The 20072-nt window shown below is 40.9% G+C and overlaps 1 protein-coding gene across 2 annotated transcripts in view; it reads left to right on the top strand.

Annotated features, from left to right (window-relative positions):
* TULP4 (TUB like protein 4) overlaps positions 1-20072 on the top strand; it is a 574485-nt gene that overhangs the window by 376994 nt on the left and 177419 nt on the right. The gene's annotated exons all lie outside the window — the stretch shown is intronic.

Here is a 20072-nt window from a genome sequence, read left to right as displayed (position 1 = left end):
AATTTGCTTCTATTATTTAATTTGCTTCATTCTTTAGATATCCTTTGTTGAAGAAATAGCAATACACATGGGTGAGCCAATCACACAAGGCATCTATGTGCAGCCACCAATCAGCAGCTACTGAGCCTTTTTAGGTATGCTTTTCAACAAAGGATATCAAGAGAATGAAACAAATTAGATTATAGAAGTAAATTGGAAAATTGCATGCTGTTTCTAAATCATGAAAGAAAAAATGTGGATTTTGTTTCTCTTTAATGAAATTATTGGGAGGTGAAATATCTCCAGTTTAGGGTTAGATTACAAGTGGAGCGCTAATTTATTGTGTGCCCGCAAACGGGCAAATTCGCCTGTTTGCGGGCACGCAATAAATTACCAGCCATTACAAGTGTCTGGTTATTCCTACCGCGAGATCGTGGTAGCAATTAACGCTTATAAAATTAACCAGAGATCAGATCTCTGGTTAATTTGATAAATGTCCACCAAATGCCCCCAAAATCAAGTGTAATATAATTTATTTAAAAAATAAAGATAGTAGCATAGGCTGGGAACACAAGAGGAGCAGACACTTCCCCCTCCCTGCATATTAAAAGACAGATAGCATAAACAGGAGCTAGCAGGAGTCTGTAAACGCGTGTATACATCTGACACTGTGGGGCTTGGTTAGAAGTCGGCAAATCAGCACAATGTTCTTAAAAAATAAGCAAATCTATGCATTGTAACAAAAATATATAAATGGATCATCTACAAAACATTTATGCAAAGAAACATCTAGTGTATAATGTCCCTTTAATTCTCACTCACTGTACTAAGGTGGTTGTGTAGTTGGGTTTACTATAATTAATAGCCTCGTATAAAGCAGTGTTTTCTTTTATTTTGTGCTTTAATTTACTTTATCTTCACCTCAACCTTAGGTCAGATAAGTACAAATTGTAGCCACCTGCCAGTGGACACAATTATTTTTCTACAGACCTACTTTACTGGGCTATACCAGAATTAAAGGTACATGAAACCCACATTTTTTTCTTTCATTATTCAGATAAAGATTATTATTTTTTTTTTTTTTTTAAAAAGTGTCCAATTTAATTTTATTATAAATTTTTGCTTTGTTAAAGAGATATCTAGATAGGTAGCGTGCACATGCCTGAAGTACTACATGACAGGAAATAGTGCTGCCATCTAGTGCTCTTGCTAATGTATAACATTATTGCAAAACTGCTGCCATATAGTGCTGCAGACACGTGCACGCGCCTGAGCTTACATCCCTGCTTTTCAACAAAGGATAACAAGAAAACAAAGAAAACTTGATAATAGAGCTAAATTGGAAAGTTGATTAAAATTGTATAAAATCAAATATTAACAGATGGAGTGGTTCCCATATACCCAATAGGCTAAAGGAATAAAGTTAAAGGGACATGAAACCCACATTTTTTCTTTAATGATTTAGAAAGAGAATGCAATTTTAAACATCTTTCTAATTTACTTCTATTATCTCATTTGTTTTATTCTCTTGATATTCTTTGCTGAAAAGCATATCTAGATATGCTCAGTAGCTGCTGATTGGTTGCTGCACATAGAAGCCTCATGTGATTGGCTCACCTATTTGCATTGCTTTTTCTTCAACTAAGGATATCTAAAAAAATGAAGTAAAATAAATAATAGAAGTAAATTGTAATGTTGTTTAAATTTGTATTCTCTATCTGAATCATGAAAGAAAGATTTTGGGTTTAGTGGCCCTTTAAACTCAGATAGGGTTAAATAAATAACCCCTCTAAACACTCGATAGTATAAGTAAGAATACAATATGTAGATTAGCAATATATATTGCGCTATAAATAAATAGTTAAAATGAAAACAATATTAAATGGTAAATTCCTGCATTAGTGGCAAAAATAAATACAATAAAATCTAGAATTATTAGATTATCGGAAATAGAAGCAACGCTAACACAGACCTGCTTGATGATAGGCTAAAAGTATTCCACGTGCCTTTCTGTGTGAGGTAACGGCTGGAGAACGCCAACTTTATTAACATTGAAGGTACTCCGATACATTGTTTTATCTGGATATTCTAGACTCCAAGCATTGCTTATACAAGAAAAAGGACGTAATTTTTATTTTATAGCTTACACAGCGGATATACATAAAGGTACCTTATCTGCCTATAGACATTGCTGATATAATCCACACTTATCTGTTAGTTGTTGTGGCCACAACATATATATATTTATAATTTAGGATATGTATTTTATGTAATAAATATTTTAATAATTCTAGATTTCATTGCATTTATTTTTGCCACTAATGCAGGAATTTGTTACCATTTAATATTGTTTTCATTTTAACTATTTATTTATAGTGCAATATATATTGCTAATCTACATATTATATTTTTACTTATACTATCGAAAGTTTAGAGGGGTTATTTATTTAACCCTATCTGAGTTTAACTGTATCCCTTTAGCCTATTGGGTATATGGGCGCCACTCCATCTGTTAATATTTGATTTTGTCTCTATCCAAACGTGAGTGAGAAGTCCCCTACCTGTTCTCACTACATGTCTTATATTTATTTTTGTGGCCATGCGTTTGTACCACAAAATGCCCAGAGGCAGAACTTTTTTTTAACTTCTTGCGATGAGATTTTTTAATTTTTTTTTAGTGAAAATTTTTCTGCAGGTGATTTTGTTGTAAGATTGAATTTAAAATTAGGCAGTTACACTAAATCACCAGCTCAATTTCAATGTGCTGATTAACTGGAGAATAAATACATTTTTAAAGTTTTATAATATATTTTAGCAGTTAAAAATTGCATTGCAAATTAGGTGCAAAGTAAAAATGTATTTAAAATGTCTCAGTCAAATAATAAATAAAAAATACATCAAAAAAGGTTAACATTTAGTAATAAAAAAGGTGCAAGAATGTATTAAACTCAGGACTCATAGCTTTGCAGACCGGGAAAGGCTAGGGGGCGGGGTTGAAAAAAAATCCATTAGAGCCAGTCATCAATCAATGCACTGATGTTTTGCAGCGCTGCTATGTATTTGACTGTTCTCTTCAAACATTGCTTTGTTCTGGCTGCACTGTGTTAAGGAAAATGTACTCAGTGCAGCCAGAGCACAGCAGTGTTTGAAGAGAACAGCCTGATTTGGAGCAGCGCCACAAAATACTGCAAACTACATGTGCAGAAAAACACAAACCCTGAGGCCTGCGCACACACACACTGCCACAACAGTCTCATAAAGAACAGAGCCCACATTTACAGCACTCAGACCTGAACACTAAAGCAGGACTGACTTTTTTAAGTCTACATATTAGTTTGGCCTCAGATGCAACCCTTCCTGCTGTCTACAGCTTTTATCAGGGTCTGGAGAGTCTCAAACATGCACATCCATGCTGCCTCTGTGGTGCTGACTGCAAAATAATAGTATACATTGCTGGCTGCTAGGACACAATCTCTTTCCTCTGGGTGCAGGAGTTTTGCTCCTCCCCATCAACTTTACATAGAACATGAAATTTTAAGCAACTTTCTAATTTACTCCTATTATCATTTCTCTTGTTAAGTGTATCCAGTCCACGGATCATCCATTACTTGTGGGATATTCTCCTTCCCAACAGAAAGTTGCAAGAGGATCACCCACAGCAGAGCTGCTATATAGCTCCTCCCCTCACTGCCATATCCAGTCATTCTCTTGCAACTCTCAACAAAGATGGACGTAGTAAGAGGAGAGTGGTGTATTATAGTTTTTTAACTTCAATCAAAAGTTTGTTATTTTTAAATGGTACCGGAGTGTACTGTTTCATCAAAGGCAGTATTAGAAGAAGAATCTGCCTGTGATTTCTATGATCTTAGCAGAAGTAACTAAGATCAATTGCTGTTCTCACATATTCTGAGGAGTGAGGTAACTTCAGAGAGGGAATGGCGTGCAGGTTTTCCTGCAATAAGGTATGTGCAGTAAACATATTTCTAGGGATGGAATTTGCTAGAAAAATGCTGCTGATACCGGATTAATGTAAGTTAAGCCTTAAATGCAGTGATAGCGACTGGTATCAGGCTTATTAACAGAGATACATACTCTTGATTTTTGCCTAGAAACAGTTTCCTCAGGCTTTCCACTGTTGTAATATGAGTGGGAGGGGCCTTTTCTTTCATGTAATTAGCAAGAGTCCATGAGCTAGTGACGTATGGGATATACATTCCTACCAGGAGGGGCAAAGTTTCCCAAACCTCAAAATGCCTATAAATACACCCCTCACCACACCCACAAATCAGTTTTACAAACTTTGCCTCCCATGGAGGTGGTGAAGTAAGTTTGTGCTAGATTCTACGTTGATATGCGCTTCGCAGCAGGCTGGAGCCCAGTTTCCCTCTCAGTGTGCAGTGAATGTCAGAGGGATGTGAAGAGAGTATTGCCTATTTGAATTCAATGGTCTCCTTCTACGGGATCTATTTCATAGGTTTTCTGTTATCGGTCGTAGAGATTCATCTCTTACCTCCCTTTTCAGATCGACGATATACTCTTATATACCATTACCTCTACTGATTCTCGTTTCAGTACTGGTTTGGCTTTCTACTACATGTAGATGAGTGTCCTGGGGTAAGTAAGTCTTATTTTTTGTGACACTCTAAGCTATGGTTGGGCACTTTTATATAAAGTTCTAAATATATGTGTTTAAACATTTATTTGCCTTGATTCAGGATGATCAATATTCCTTATTTCAGACAGTCAGTTTCATTATTTGGGATAATGCATATGAATTAAGACATTTTTTCTTACCTTAAAAATTGACTTTTTTCCCTGTGGGCTGTTAGGCTCGCGGGGGCTGAAAATGCTTCATTTTATTGCGTCATTCTTGGCGCGGACTTTTTTGGCGCAAAAAAATTTTGTCATTTCCGGCGTCATACTTGTCGCCGGAAGTTGTTCGTGTTTGCGTCATTTTTCTGACGTTTTTGCGCCAAAAATGTCGGCGTCACCGGATGTGGCGTCATTCTTGGCGCCAAAAGCATTTGGGCGCCAATAATGTGGGCGGCTTTTTTGGCGCCAAAAAATGTGAGCGTCATTTTTGTCTCCACCTTTTTTCTCACATTATTTAAGTCTCATTTTTTATTTGCTTCTGGTTGCTAGAGGCTTGTTCATTGGCATTTTTCCCATTCCTGAAACTGCCTTTTAAGGAATTTGATAGATTTTGCTTTATATGTGGTTTTTTCTCTTACATATTGCAAGATGTCTCAGATTGACCCTGGATCAGAAGCTACTTCTGGAAAAACGCTGCCTGATGCTGGTTCCACCAAAGTTAAGTGTATCTGCTGTAAACTTGTGGTATCTGTTCCTCCGGCTGTAGTTTGTGATGAATGTCATGTTAAGCTTGCTAATGCAGATAGTATTTCCATTAGTAATATACCATTACCTGTTGCTGTTCCATCAACATCTAATACTCAGGATGTTCCTGTTAATATAAGAGATTTTGTTTCTAAATCTATTAGGAAGGCTATGTCTGTTATTCCTCCTTCCAGTAAACGTAAAAGGTCTTTTAAAACTTCACATTTTTCAGATGAATTTTTAAATGAACATCATCATTCTGATTTGTCTGTTTCTGATGATGATTTTTCTGGTTCAGTGGATTCTGTCTCAGATATTGACACTGATAAATCTTCATATTTATTTAAAATGGAATTTATTCGTTCTTTACTTAAAGAAGTTTTAATCGCATTAGAGATGGAGGAATCTAGTCCTCTTGATACTAAATCTACTAAGCGTTTAAATTCGGTTTTTAAACCTCCTACAGTTATTCCGGACGTTTTTCCTGTCCCTGATGCTATTTCTGAAGTAATATCTAGGGAATGGAATAATCTGGGTAATTCATTTACTCCTTCTAAAAGGTTTAAGAAATTGTATCCTGTGCCATCTGACAGATTAGAGTTTTGGGACAAAATCCCTAAAGTTGATGGGGCTATCTCTACTCTCGCTAAACGTACTACTATTCCTACGGCAGATAGTACTTCCTTTAAGGATCCTTTAGATAGGAAAATTGATTCCTTTCTAAGGAAAGCTTATTTATGTTCAGGTAATCTTCTTAGGCCTGCTATTTCTTTGGCTGATGTTGCGGCAGCTTCCACTTTTTGGTTGGAGGCTTTGGCACAACAAGTATCAGATCATAATACTCATAGCATTGTTAAACTTCTTCAACATGCTAATAACTTTATTTGTGATGCCATCTTTGATGTCATTAGAGTTGATGTCAGGTATATGTCTTTAGCTATTTTAGCTAGAAGAGCTTTATGGCTTAAAACTTGGAATGCAGATATGTCTTCTAAGTCAACTTTGCTTTCCCTTTCTTTCCAAGGTAATAAATTGTTTGGTTCCCAGTTGGATTCTATTATTTCAACTGTTACTGGGGGGAAAGGAACTTTTTAACCTCAGGATAAAAAATCTAAAGGTAAATATAGGGCTGCTAATCGTTTTCGTTCCTTTCATCAGAATAAGGAACAGAAGCCTGATCCTTCCCCTAAAGGAACAGTTTCTGTTTGGAACCCATCTCCAGTCTGGAATAAATCCAAGCCTTTTAGAAAGCAAAAGCCAGCTCCCAAGTCCACATGAAGGTGCGGCCCTCATTCCAGCACAGCTGGTAGGGGGCAGATTACGATTTTTCAAAGAAATTTGGATCAATTCGATTCACAGTCTTTGGATTCAGAACATTGTTTCACAAGGGTACAGAATAGGTTTCAAGGTAAGGCCTCCTGCAAGAAGATTTTTTCTTTCTCGCATTCCAATAAATCCAGTGAAGGCTCAAGCATTTCTGAAATGTGTTTCAGATCTAGAGTTGGCTGGAGTAATTGTGCCAGTTCCAGTTCTGGAACAGGGTCTGGGGTTTTACTCCAATCTATTCATTGTACCAAAGAAGGAGAATTCCTTCAGACCAGTTCTGGATTTAAAAATATTGAATCGTTATGTAAGGATACCAACATTCAAAATGGTAACTATAAGAACTATTCTGCCTTTTGTTCAGCAAGGGCATTATATGTCCACAATAGATTTACAGGATGAATATTTGCAAATTCCGATTCATCCAGATCACAAATCAGTTTCTGAGATTCTCTTTTCTAGACAAGCATTACCAATTTGTGGCTCTGCCGTTCGGCCTAGCAACAGCTCCAAGGATTTTTTCAAAGGTTCTCGGTGCCCTGCTATCTGTAATCAGAGAACAGGGTATTGTGGTATTTCCTTATTTGGACGATATCTTGGTACTTGCTCAGTCTTCGCATTTAGCAGAATTTCATACGAATCGACTTGTGTCATTTCTTCAAGAACATGGTTGGAGGATCAATTTACCAAAGAGTTCATTGATTCCTCAGACAAGGGTAACCTTTTTAGGCTTCCAAATAGATTCAGTGTCCATGACTTTGTCTCTGACGGACAAGAGACGTCTGAAATTGGTTTCAGCTTGTCGAAACCTTCAGTCTCAATCATTCCCTTCGGTATCCTTATGCATGGAAATTCTAGGTCTTATGACTGCTGCATCGGACGCGATCCCCTTTGCTCGTTTTCACATGCGACCTCTTCAGCTTTGTATGCTGAACCAGTGGTGCAGGGATTATACAAAGATATCACAGTTAATATCTTTAAATCCGATTGTTCGACACTCTCTGACGTGGTGGACAGATCACCATCGTTTAGTTCAAGGGGCTTCTTTTGTTCTTCCAACCTGGACTGTGATCTCAACAGATGCGAGTCTGACAGGTTGGGGAGCTGTATTGGGGTCTCTGACAGCGCAGGGGGTTTGGGAATCTTAGGAGGCGAGATTACCCATCAACATTTTGGAACTCCGTGCGATTTTCAGAGCTCTTCAGTCGTGGCCTCTTCTGAAGAGAGAATTGTTCATTTGTTTTCAGACGGACAATGTCACAACCGTGGCATATGTCAATCATCAAGGGGGGACTCACAGTATCTCGGATACTTGCTTGGGCGGAATCCAGCTCCTGTCTAATTTCTGTGGTTCACATCCCAGGTGTAGACAATTGGGAAGCGGATTATCTCAGTCGCCAGACGTTACATCCGGGCGAATGGTCTCTTCACCCAGAGGTGTTTCTTCAGATTGTTCAAATCTGGGGTCTTCCAGAAATAGATCTGATGGCTTCTCATCTAAATAAGAAACTTCCCAGGTATCTGTCCAGATCCAGGGATCCTCAGGCGGAGGCAGTGGATGCATTGTCACTTCCTTGAAAGTATCATCCTGCCTATATCTTTCCGCCTCTGGTTCTTCTTCCAAGAGTGATCTCCAAGATTCTAAAAGAGCGTTCGTTTGTTCTGCTGGTGGCTCCAGCATGGCCTCACAGGTTTTGGTATGCGGATCTTGTTCGGATGGCTACTTGCCAACCTTGGACTCTTCCGTTAAGACCAGACTTTCTATCTTAAGGTCCTTTTTTCCATCAGGATCTCAAATCATTAAATTTGAAGGTATGGAGATTGAACGCTTGATTCTTAGTCATAGAGGTTTCTCTGACTCCGTAATTAATACTATGTTACAGGCTCGTAAATCTGTGTATAGGAAGATATATTATCGAGTCTGGAAGACTTACATTTCTTGGTGCTCTTCTCATCAATTTTCCTGGCATTCTTTTAGAATTCCTAGAATTTTACAATTTCTTCAGGATGGTCTGGATAAAGGTTTGTCTGCAAGTTCTTTGAAAGGACAAATTTCTGCTCTTTCTGTGTTGTTTCACAGAAAGATTGCTAATCTTCCTGATATTCATTGTTTTGTACAGGCTTTGGTTCGTATAAAACCTGTCATTAAGTCAATCTCTCCTCCTTGGAGTTTGAATTTGGTTCTGGGGGCTTTACAAGCTCCTCCGTTTGAACCTATGCATTCTCTGGACATTAAATTACTTTCTTGGAAAGTTCTGTTTCTTTTGGCCATCTCTTCTGCCAGAAGAGTTTCAGAGTTATCTGCTCTTTCTTGTGAATCTCCTTTTCTGATTTTCCATCAGGATAAGGCGGTGTTGCGGACTTCATTTAAATTTTTACCTAAAGTTGTGAACTCTAACAACATTAGTAGAGAAATTGTGGTTCCTTCATTGTGTCCTAATCATAAGAATTCTAAGGAAAGATCGTTGCATTCTTTTGATGTAGTTAGAGCTTTGAAATATTATGTTGAAGCTACTAAAGATTTCCGAAAGACTTCTAGTCTATTTGTTATCTTTTCCGGTTCCAGGAAAGGTCAGAAGGCCTCTGCAATTTCTTTGGCATCTTGGTTAAAATCTTTGATTCATCATGCTTATGTCGAGTCGGGTAAAACTCCGCCTCAAAGGATTACAGCTCATTCTACTAGGTCAATTTCTACTTCCTGGGCGTTTAGGAATGAAGCTTCGGTCGATCAGATTTGCAAAGCAGCCACTTGGTCTTCTTTGCATACTTTTACTAAATTCTACCATTTTGATGTGTTTTCTTCTTCTGAAGCAGTTTTTGGTAGAAAAGTACTTCAGGCAGCTGTTTCAGTTTGATTCTTCTGCTTATAATTTCAGTTTTTTTCATTATAAGATTAAAACTTTATTTTGGGGTGTGGATTATTTTTTCAGCGGAATTGGCTGTCTTTATTTTATCCCTCCCTCTCTAGTGACTCTTGCGTGGAAGTTCCACATCTTGGGTGTTTATTATCCCATACGTCACTAGCTTATGGACTCTTGCTAATTACATGAAAGAAAACATAATTTATGTAAGAACTTACCTGATAAATTCATTTCTTTCATATTAGCAAGAGTCCATGAGGCCCACCCTTTTTTGGTGGTTATGATTTTTTTGTATAAAGCACAATTATTCCAATTCTTTATTTTTTATGCTTTCGCACTTTTTTCTTATCACCCCACGTCTTGGCTATTCGTTAAACTGATTTGTGGGTGTGGTGAGGGGTGTATTTATAGGCATTTTGAGGTTTGGGAAACTTTGCCCCTCCTGGTAGGAATGTATATCCCATACGTCACTAGCTCATGGACTCTTGCTAATATGAAAGAAATTAATTTATCAGGTAAGTTCTTACATAAATTATGTTTTTTAGTGCTTTTCTGTGCAGATAAAAATACTGACAGAGACATTCAGCTCCCCTCTGCATGATACAGGACATCTCTGAAGGGCTCAAAAGGCTTCAAAGTCGTGTTTGAGGAGGGTAACAAAACTGTGGCAGTTGTTGTGACTGTGTTTAAAAAACAAACAAAAAAAAAAGTTTTTGTCATTTATTATTCTGTTTTTGTTATTAAGGGGTTAATAATCCATTTGCAAGTGGGTGCAATGCTCTGCTGACTTGTTACATACACTGTAAAATTTTGTTAGTGTAACTGCCTTTTTTCACTGTTATTTCAAATTTTGTCAAAATTTGTTTCTCTTAAAGGCACAGTAACGTTTTGCTTTAAAGTGTTTTCCAAGCTTGCTAGTCTCATTGCTAGTCTGTACAAACATGTCTGAAACAGAGGATACTTGTTCATTATGTTTAAAAGCCATGGTGGAGCCCCATAGGAGAATGTGTACTAAATGTATTGATTTCACCTTAAACAGTAAAGATCAGTCTTTATCTATAAAAGAATTGTCACCAGAGGGGTCTGTCGAGGGGGAAGTTATGCCGACTAACTCTCCCCACGTATCGGACCCTTCGTCTCCCGCTCAAGGGACGCATGCTAATATGGCGCCAAGTACATCAGGGACGCCCATAGCGATTACTTTGCAGGACATGGCTGCAATCATGAATAATACCCTGTCAGAGGTATTATCCAGATTGCCTGAATTGAGAGTCAAGCGCGATAGCTCTGGGGTTAGACGAGATGCAGAGCGCGTAGATGCTGTAAGAGCCATGTCTGATACTGCGTCACAATATGCAGAACCTGAGGACGGAGAGCTTCAGTCTGTGGGTGACGTCTCTGAATCGGGGAGACCTGATTCAGAGATTTCTAATTTTAAATTTAAGCTTGAGAACCTCCGTGTATTGCTATGGGGAGGTATTAGCTGCTCTGAATGACTGTGACACAATTGCAGTGCCAGAGAAATTGTGTAGGCTGGATAAATACTATGCAGTGCCGGTGAGTACTGATGTTTTTCCAATACCTAAAAGGCTTACAGAAATTATTAGTAAGGAGTGGGATAGGCCCGGTGTGCCCTTTTCCCCACCTCCTATATTTAGAAAAATGTTTCCAATAGATGCCACCACACGGGACTTATGGCAGACTGTCCCTAAGGTGGAGGGAGAAGTTTCTACTTTAGCAAAGCGTACCACTATCCCGGTTGAGGACAGTTGTGCTTTTTCAGATCCAATGGATACAAAATTAGAGGGTTACCTTAAGAAAATGTTTATTCAACAAGGTTTTATTTTACAGCCCCTTGCATGCATTGCGCCTGTCACTGCTGCGGCGGCATTCTGGTTTGAGGCCCTGAAAGAGGCCATCCATACAGCTCCATTGACTGAAATTGTTGACAAGCTTAGAACTCTTAAGCTAGCTAACTCATTTGTTTCTGATGCCATTGTTCATTTGACTAAACCAACGACTAAGAATTCCGGATTCGCCATCCAGGCGCGTCGGGCGCTATGGCTCAAATCCTGGTCAGCTGATGTGACTTCAAAGTCTAAATTACTCAACATTCCTTTCAAGGGGCAGACCTTATTCGGGCCTGGTTTGAAAGAAATTATTGCTGACATTACTGGAGGTAAGGGTCATACCCTTCCTCAGGAAGGCAGGTGCAGCATCAACTTCCTCTGCTTCAAAACAAGATGGAACTTTTGCTCAATCCAAGCAGGCCTGGAAACCTAACCAGTCCTGGAACAAGGGCAAGCAGACCAGAAAGCCTGCTGCTGCCTCTAAGACAGCATGAAGGAGCGGACCCCTATCCAACAACGGATCTAGTAGGGGGCAGACTCTCTCTCTTCGCCCAGGCGTGGGCAAGAGATGTTCAGGATCCCTGGGCGTTGGAGATCATATCTCAGGGATATCTTCTGGACTTCAAAGCTTCTCCTCCAAAAGGGAGATTTCACCTTTCAAGATTATCTGCAAACCAGATAAAGAAAGAGGCATTCCTAAGCTGCGTACAAGATCTCCTTGTAATGGGAGTGATCCATCCAGTTCCGCGGACGGAACAAGGACAGGGGTTTTATTCAAATCTGTTTGTGGTTCCCAAAAAAGAGGGAACCTTCAGACCAATTTTGGATTTAAAGATCCTAAACAAATTCCTCAGAGTTCCGTCATTCAAGATGGAAACTATTCGAACCATTTTACCCATGATCCAAGAGGGTCAGTACATGACCACAGTGGACTTAAAGGATGCCTACCTTCACATTCCGATTCACAAGAATCATCATCAGTTCCTGAGTTTTGCCTTTCTAGACAGGCATTACCAATTTGTAGCTCTTCCATTCGGGTTGGCTAAAGCCCCAAGAATTTTTACAAAGGTTCTGGGCTCACTTCTGGCGGTCCTAAGACCGCGAGGCATAGCGGTGGCTCCTTCCCTGGACGACATCCTGATACAGGCGTCAAGCTTTCAAATTGCCAAATCTCATACAGAGATAGTTCTGGCATTCCTGAGGTCGCATGGGTGGAAAGTGAACGAAGAAAAGAGTTCTCTATCTCCTCTCACAAGGGTTTCCTTCCTAGGGACTCTAATAGATTCTGTAGAAATGAAAATTTACCTGACGGAGTCCAGGTTATCAAAACTTCTAAATGCTTGCCGTGTTCTTCACTCCATTCCGCGCCCCACGGTGGCTCAGTGCAAGGAAGTAATCGGCTTAATGGTAGCGGCGATGGACATAGTGCCATTCGCGCGCCTGCATCTCAGACCGCTGCAATTATGCATGCTCAGTCAGTGGAATGGGGATTACACAGATTTGTCCCCTCTACTAAATCTGGGCCAGGAAACCAGAGATTCTCTTCTCTGGTGGTTATCTCGGGCCCATCTGTCCAAGGGTATGACCTTTCGCAGACTAGATTGGACAATTGTAACAACAGATGCCAGCCTTCTAGGTTGGGGTGCAGTCTGGAACTCCCTGAAGGCTCAGTTAAGAGCAATATTCAATGCTCTTCTGGCTTGGCCTCAGCTAGCAACACTGAGGTTCATCAGATTTCAGTCGGACAACATCACGACTGTGGCTTACATCAACCATCAAGGGGGAACCAGGAGTTCCCTAGCGATGTCAGAAGTCTCCAAGATAATTCGCTGGGCAGAGACTCACTCTTGCCACCTGTCAGCGATCCATATCCCAGGTGTAGAGAACTGGGAGGCGGATTTTCTAAGTCGTCAGACTTTTCATCCCAGGGAATGGGAACTCCATCCGGAGGTGTTTGCTCAATTGGTTCTCCGTTGGGGCAAACCAGATTTGGATCTCATGGCGTCTCGCTAGAACGCCAAGCTTCCTTGTTACGGATCCAGGTCCAGGGACCCAGAAGCGGCACTCATAGATGCTCTAGCAGCGCCTTGGTTCTTCAACCTGGCTTATGTGTTTCCACCGTTTCCTTTGCTCCCTCGTCTGATTGCCAAAATCAAACCGGAAAGAGCATCGGTGATATTGATAGCGCCTGCGTGGCCACGCAGGACCTGGTATGCAGACCTAGTGGACATGTCATCCTTTCCACCATGGACTCTGCCTCTGAGACAAGACCTTCTAATACAAGGTCCTTTCAATCATCCGAATCTACTTTCTCTGAGACTGACTGCATGGAGATTGAACGCTTGATCCTATCAAAGCGTGGCTTCTCCGAGTCAGTAATTGATACCTTAATACAGGCACGAAAGCCTGTCACCAGGAAAATTTACCACAAGATATGGCGTAAATATCTTCATTGGTGTGAATCCAAGAATTACTCATGGAGTAGGGTTAGGATTCCTAGGAGAGGGTTTGGACAAAGGATTATCAGCTAGTTCTTTAAAGGGACAGATTTCTGCTCTGTCTATTCTTTTACACAAGCGTCTGGCAGAAGTTCCAGACGTTCAGGCATTTTGTCAGGCTTTAGTTAGAATTAAGCCTGTGTTTAAACCTGTTGCTCCTCCATGGAGCTTAAACTTGGTTCTTAAAGTTCTTCAAGGGGGGTTCCGTTTGAACCCCTTCATTCTATTGATATCAAACTTCTTTCATGGAAAGTTCTTTTTCTGATGGCTATTTCCTCGGCTCGAAGAGTCTTGGTGTTATCTGCCTTACATTGTGATTCTCCTTATCTGATCTTTCATTCAGATAAAGTTGTTCTGCGTACAAAACCTGGGTTTTTACCTAAGGTGGTTTCTAACAAGAATATCAATCAAGAGATTGTTGTTCCATCATTATGTCCTAATCCTTCTTCAAAGAAGGAACGTCTTTTGCATAATCTAGACGTAGTCCGTGCCTTGAAGTTTTACTTACAGGCTACTAAAGATTTTCGCCAAACATCTAACCTGTTTGTTGTTTACTCTGGACAGAGGAGAGGTCAGAAGGCCTCAGCAACCTCTCTTTCTTTTTGGCTTCGGAGTATAATCCGTTTAGCCTATGAGACTGCTGGACAGCAGCCTCCTGAAAGGATTACAGCTCATTCTACTCGAGCTGTGGCTTCCACCTGGGCCTTTAAAAATGAGGCCTCTGTTGAACAGATTTGCAAGGCTGCAACTTGGTCTTCGCTTCATACTTTTTCCAAATTTTACAAATTTGATACTTTTGCTTCTTCGGAGGCTGTTTTTGGGAGAAAGGTTCTACAGGCAGTGGTTCCTTCCATTTAGGTTCCTGCCTTGTCCCTCCCATCATCCGTGTACTTTAGCTTTGGTATTGGTATCCTACAAGTAATGGATGATCTGTCTACTGGATACACTTAACAAGAGAAAACATAATTTATGCTTACCTGATAAATTTATTTCTCTTGTAGTGTATCCAGTCCACGGCCCGCCCTGTCCTTTTCAGGCAGGTCTAAATTTTAATTAAACTACAGTCACCACTGCACCCTATGGTTTCTCCTTTCTCGGCTTGTTTCGGTCGAATGACTGGATATGGCAGTGAGGGGAGGAGCTATATAGCAGCTCTGCTGTGGGTGATCCTCTTGCAACTTCCTGTTGGGAAGGAGAATATCCCACAAGTAATGGATGATCCGTGGACTGGATACACTACAAGAGAAATAAATTTATCAGGTAAGCATAAATTATGTTTTTTTCTTCATTCTCTTGGAATCTTTATTTGAAATGCAAGAATGTAAGTTTAGATGCCGGCCCATTTTTGGTGAACAACCTAGGTTGTCCTTGCTGATCGGTGGATAAATTCATTCACCAATCAAAAACTGCTGTCCAGAGGCCTAAACCAAGAAAAAAAGCTTAGATGCCTTCTTTTTTATATAAAGATAGCAAGAGAACGAAGAAACATTGATAATAGGAGTAAATTAGAAATTTGCCTAAAATTGCATGCTCTATCTGAATCACAAAAGAAATTTTTTGGGTTCAATGTCCCTTTAACTACACAAGCTATTCTTCCCTAAAGGTTCAAGTGATATAACGGCTGCTCTCTGAGGACAGATTAGATGGCAATCTAAGCACTATACAAATTAAACAAGCTATGCTTTACTAAAGGCTCAAGTGATATAACCGCTTTTCTCCGAGGACAGATTGGATGGCAATCTAAGCACCATGCAAATTAATATAGTGTCTAAATATTATCAAATAACATAGAAGAAAAGTGACCTCATCATTTTACTCCCCTGTGCAATGTGTATTCAGCCTTAAGATGTGGATACACATTGCAATACAGTGGGCAAGGGACAAAGCAACAGTTTATCAGCTGCCGTCATGAATGCTAAACCATACAGTGTACCTTCCCTACTGCACGTCTCCCTTTGTGTTGTCACTCGACACCGCACTGGAGATCAGGAAGGGGGAGAAAAGTGAAGAGAGCGGAGAACAATAAATATTTCTCCTACATTGGTGTGTCCGGTCCACGGCTTCATCCTTAATTGTGGGAATATTCTCTTCCCTAACAGGAAATGGCAAAGAGGCACACAGCAAAAGCTGTCCATAAAGCCCCTCCTCTGGCTCCGCCCCCAGTCATTCTCTTTGCCTGCTCTGAACAAGTAGCATCTCCACGGGGATGGTAAAGAGTATGTGGTGTTAGTTGTAGTTTTTATTTCTTCTATCAAGAGTTTGTTATTTTAAAATAGTGCCGGTTTGTACTATTTACTCTACAACAGAAAGTGATGAAGAGTTCTGTTAAAAGAGGAGTATGATTTTAGCACCAGTAACTAGAATCCATTGCTGTTACCACGCAGGACTGTTGAAACCAGAGAACTTCAGTTGGGGGTAACAGTTTGCAGACTTATCTGCTTCAGGTATGACTAGTCTCTTTTCTAACAACACATAGTAATGCTAGAAGACTGTGAGTTTTTCCCTCATGGGACCGGTAAGCCATTTTCTTAGACTAAGTACAGATTAAAGACTTATATATTGGTCTCTATACTGGTTGACACTATTGTGGGCTAAATCGATTTGCTTATATCATATTCTTATGACATTTGGAGTGTTTTATGAACTTAGAAACACTTTTGGGAACGTTTTAATTATGCCTGGCATTGGTTTAGACGCCTAATCTAGTCAGAAAGGCCCCTTCACTCTGGTATGCAGAGGGAGGAGGCCTCATTTTCGCGCCTCAGTTGCGCACTTACTTTCAAAGGCAGTGCATGCAGCTTCATGTGAGAGGGTCCTGTGGCTGAGAAACAGACTCCGGAAGGCTTATTTCTGTGGTGAATAACCCCTAAGGAAGGTAAAAGCCGCAGCAAAGTCTGTGGCTGGGATTGTAGTGTTTTAAACCGGTTAAATTGAACAATTAGCTCCGCTTATTTAAGGGTCTAGAAACTTCATATTTGGTGTGCAATACTTTCAAAGCATTAAGACACTGGGGTGTAAATTTTATAAAGATCGGATATTTCCTTCATAGTTTTTTGAACATTCAGAAATAAAGTCTGTTCCTTTTATTATTTAAAGAGACAGTAACGTTTTGTATAAAATCGTTTTTATTGCATTAAAAGCCTGCCTAAGTCTGTCTAACATGTCTGTACCTTCAGATAGCATATGTTCTGTGTGTATGGAGGCCAAGGTGGTTCCCCCTTTAAATGTATGTGCAAATTGTGCCATGGCGTCCAAACAAAGTAAGGACAGTACTGTCACATTTAATAAGGTTGCCCAAGATGATTCTTCAAATGAAGGTAGTGGGGATAGTTCATCATCCTCTCCTTCCGTGTCAACACCAGTTTTGCCCGCACAGGCGATACCTAGTACATCTAGCGCGCCAATGCTTGTTACTATGCAGCAATTAACAGCAGTAATGGATAATTCTATAGCAAATCTTTTATCCAAACTGCCAACATTTCCCAGAAAGCGTGCTTGCTCAGTTTTAAATACAGAGGATGAGCAAGCAGTCGCTGACAATAATTTATCTGTTATACCCTCACATCAATCTGAATTGGCAGCGAGGGAAGGTCTGTCCGAGGGAGAAATTTCAGATTCAGGAAAAATTTCTCAGCAGGCAGAACCTGATATCGTGGCATTTAAATTTAAGCTAGAACATCTCCGCGCCCTGCTTAAGGAGGTGCTAGCTACTCTTGATGATTGTGATTCTTTGGTAATTCCAGAGAAGTTGTGCAAAATGGACAAATTCTTAGAGATCCCAGTGCACGTTGATGCTTTTCCTATACCCAAGAGGGTGGCGGACATAGTGACTAAGGAGTGGGAGAAGCCAGGTATACCTTTTGTTCCACCTCCTATATTTAAGAAAATGTTCCCCATTATTGACCCCAGAAGGGACGCATGGCAAACGGTCCCTAAGGTAGAGGGGGCAGTTTCAACATTAGCAAAGCGCACAACTATTCCTATAGAGGACAGTTGCGCTATCAAAGATCCTATGGATAAAAAATTGGAGGGATTGCTTAAAAAGATTTTTGTTCAGCAAGGTTTCCTTCTTCAACCAATTTCGTGCATTATTCCTGTCACCTCGGCGGCGTCCTTTTGGTTCGAGGAACTAGAAAGTTCGCTCCAAAAGGAGACTCCATATGATGAAGTCATGGACAGAATTCACGCACTAAAGTTGGCTAATTCCTTTATTTTGGATGCCGCTTTTCAATTAGAAAAATTAGCGGCAAAAAACTCAGGTTTTGCAATAGTGGCGCGCAGGGCGCTTTGGCTAAGAACAAGTCTAATTTTCGTTCCTTTCGCAATTTCAGGAGCGGACCGGCTTCTAACTCTGCAGCCTCTAGACAAGAGGGTAACGCTTCCCAGCCTAAACCAGCATGGAAACCATTGCAAGGCTGGAACAAGGGTAAACAGGCCAAGAAGCCTGCTGCTGCTACCAAGACAGCATGAAAGGGTAGCCCCCGATCCGGGACCGGATCTAGTAGGGGGCAGACTTTCTCTCTTTGCTCAGGCTTGGGCAAGAGATGTTCCGGATCCCTGGTCACTAGAAATTGTCTCTCAGGGGTATCTTCTAGAGTTCAAGGAACTCCCTCCAAGGGGAAGGTTCCACATGTCTCGCATATCTTCAGACCAGATAAAGAGACAGGCATTCTTACATTGCGTAGGAGACCTATTAAAGATGGGAGTGATACACCCAGTTCCAACAGCCGAACAAGGTCTGGGTTTTTACTCAAACCTGTTTGTAGTTCCCAATAAAGAGGGAATTTTCAGGCCAATTCTGGATTTAAAAATACTAAACAAATTCCTCAGAGTTCCATCATTCAAAATGGAAACCATTCGGACGATCTTACCAACAATCCAGGAGGGTCAATATATGACTACCGTGGACTTAAAGGATGCGTACCTGCATATTCCTATCCACAAAGATCACCATCAGTTCCTAAGGTTCGCCTTTCTGGACAAACATTACCAGTTCGTGGCTCTTCCATTCGGTTTAGCCACTGCTCCCAGAATTTTCACAAAGGTACTAGGGTCCCTTCTAGCGGTTCTAAGGCCGAGGGGCATTGCTGTAGCACCTTACCTAGACGACATTCTAATCCAAGCGTCGTCCCTTTCCAAAGCAAGGGCTCATATAGACATTGTTTTAGCCTTTCTAAGATCTCACGGGTGTAAGGTGAAAATAGAAAAAAGTTCCCTGTCCCCATCAACAAGGGTTCCCTTTCTGGGAACAATAATAGATTCTGTGGAAATGAAGATTTTTCTGACAGAGGTCAGAAAGTTAAAACTTCTAAAAGCTTGTCGAGTTCTTCATTCTATTCCTCAGCCTTCCATAGCTCAGTGCATGGAAGTTATAGGACTAATGGTTGAAGCAATGGACGTGGTTCCTTTTGCTCAAATTCATTTAAGACCATTGCAGCTGTGCATGCTCAAACAGTGGAGTGGGGATTATGCAGACTTGTCTCCCCAAATTCAAGTAGACCAGGTAACCAGAGACTCACTCCTCTGGTGGTTGACTCAAGATCACCTGTCTCAGGGAATGAGTTTCCGCAGACCAGAATGGGTCATTGTCACGACCGACGCCAGCCTCTTGGGCTGGGGCGCGGTCTGGGACTCTCTGAAAGCTCAGGGTCTATAGTCTCGGGAAGAGTCTCTTCTCCCGATAAACATTTTGGAACTGAGAGCGATATTCAATGCGCTCCTGGCTTGGCCTCAACTAGCGAAGGCCAGGTTCATAAGATTTCAGTCGGACAACATGACGACTGTAGCGTACATCAATCATCAGGGGGGAACAAAGAGTTCCTTGGCGATGAAAGAGGTATCCAAGATCATCAAATGGGCGGAGGATCACTCCTGCCATCTATCTGCAATTCACATCCCAGGAGTAGACAACTGGGAGGCGGATTATTTGAGTCGTCAGACTTTCCATCCGGGGGAGTGGGAACTTCACCCGGAGGTCTTTGCCCAGTTAACCCAACTATGGGGCCCTCCAGATATGGATCTGATGGCGTCCCGTCAGAACTCCAAGGTTCCTCGCTACGGGTCCAGATCCAGGGATCCCAAGGCGACACTAGTGGATGCATTGGTGGCGCCCTGGTCGTTCATTCTGGCTTATGTGTTTCCACCGTTCCCTCTCCTTCCCAGGCTTGTAGCCAGGATCAAGCAGGAGAAGGCCTCTGTGATTCTAATAGCTCCTGCATGGCCAC

The sequence above is a fragment of the Bombina bombina genome, chromosome 4 (genome assembly GCF_027579735.1).
Source record: "Bombina bombina isolate aBomBom1 chromosome 4, aBomBom1.pri, whole genome shotgun sequence".
NCBI classification, from domain to species: Eukaryota; Metazoa; Chordata; class Amphibia; order Anura; family Bombinatoridae; genus Bombina; species Bombina bombina.
This window is presented reverse-complemented; position numbering and strand designations above follow the sequence as displayed.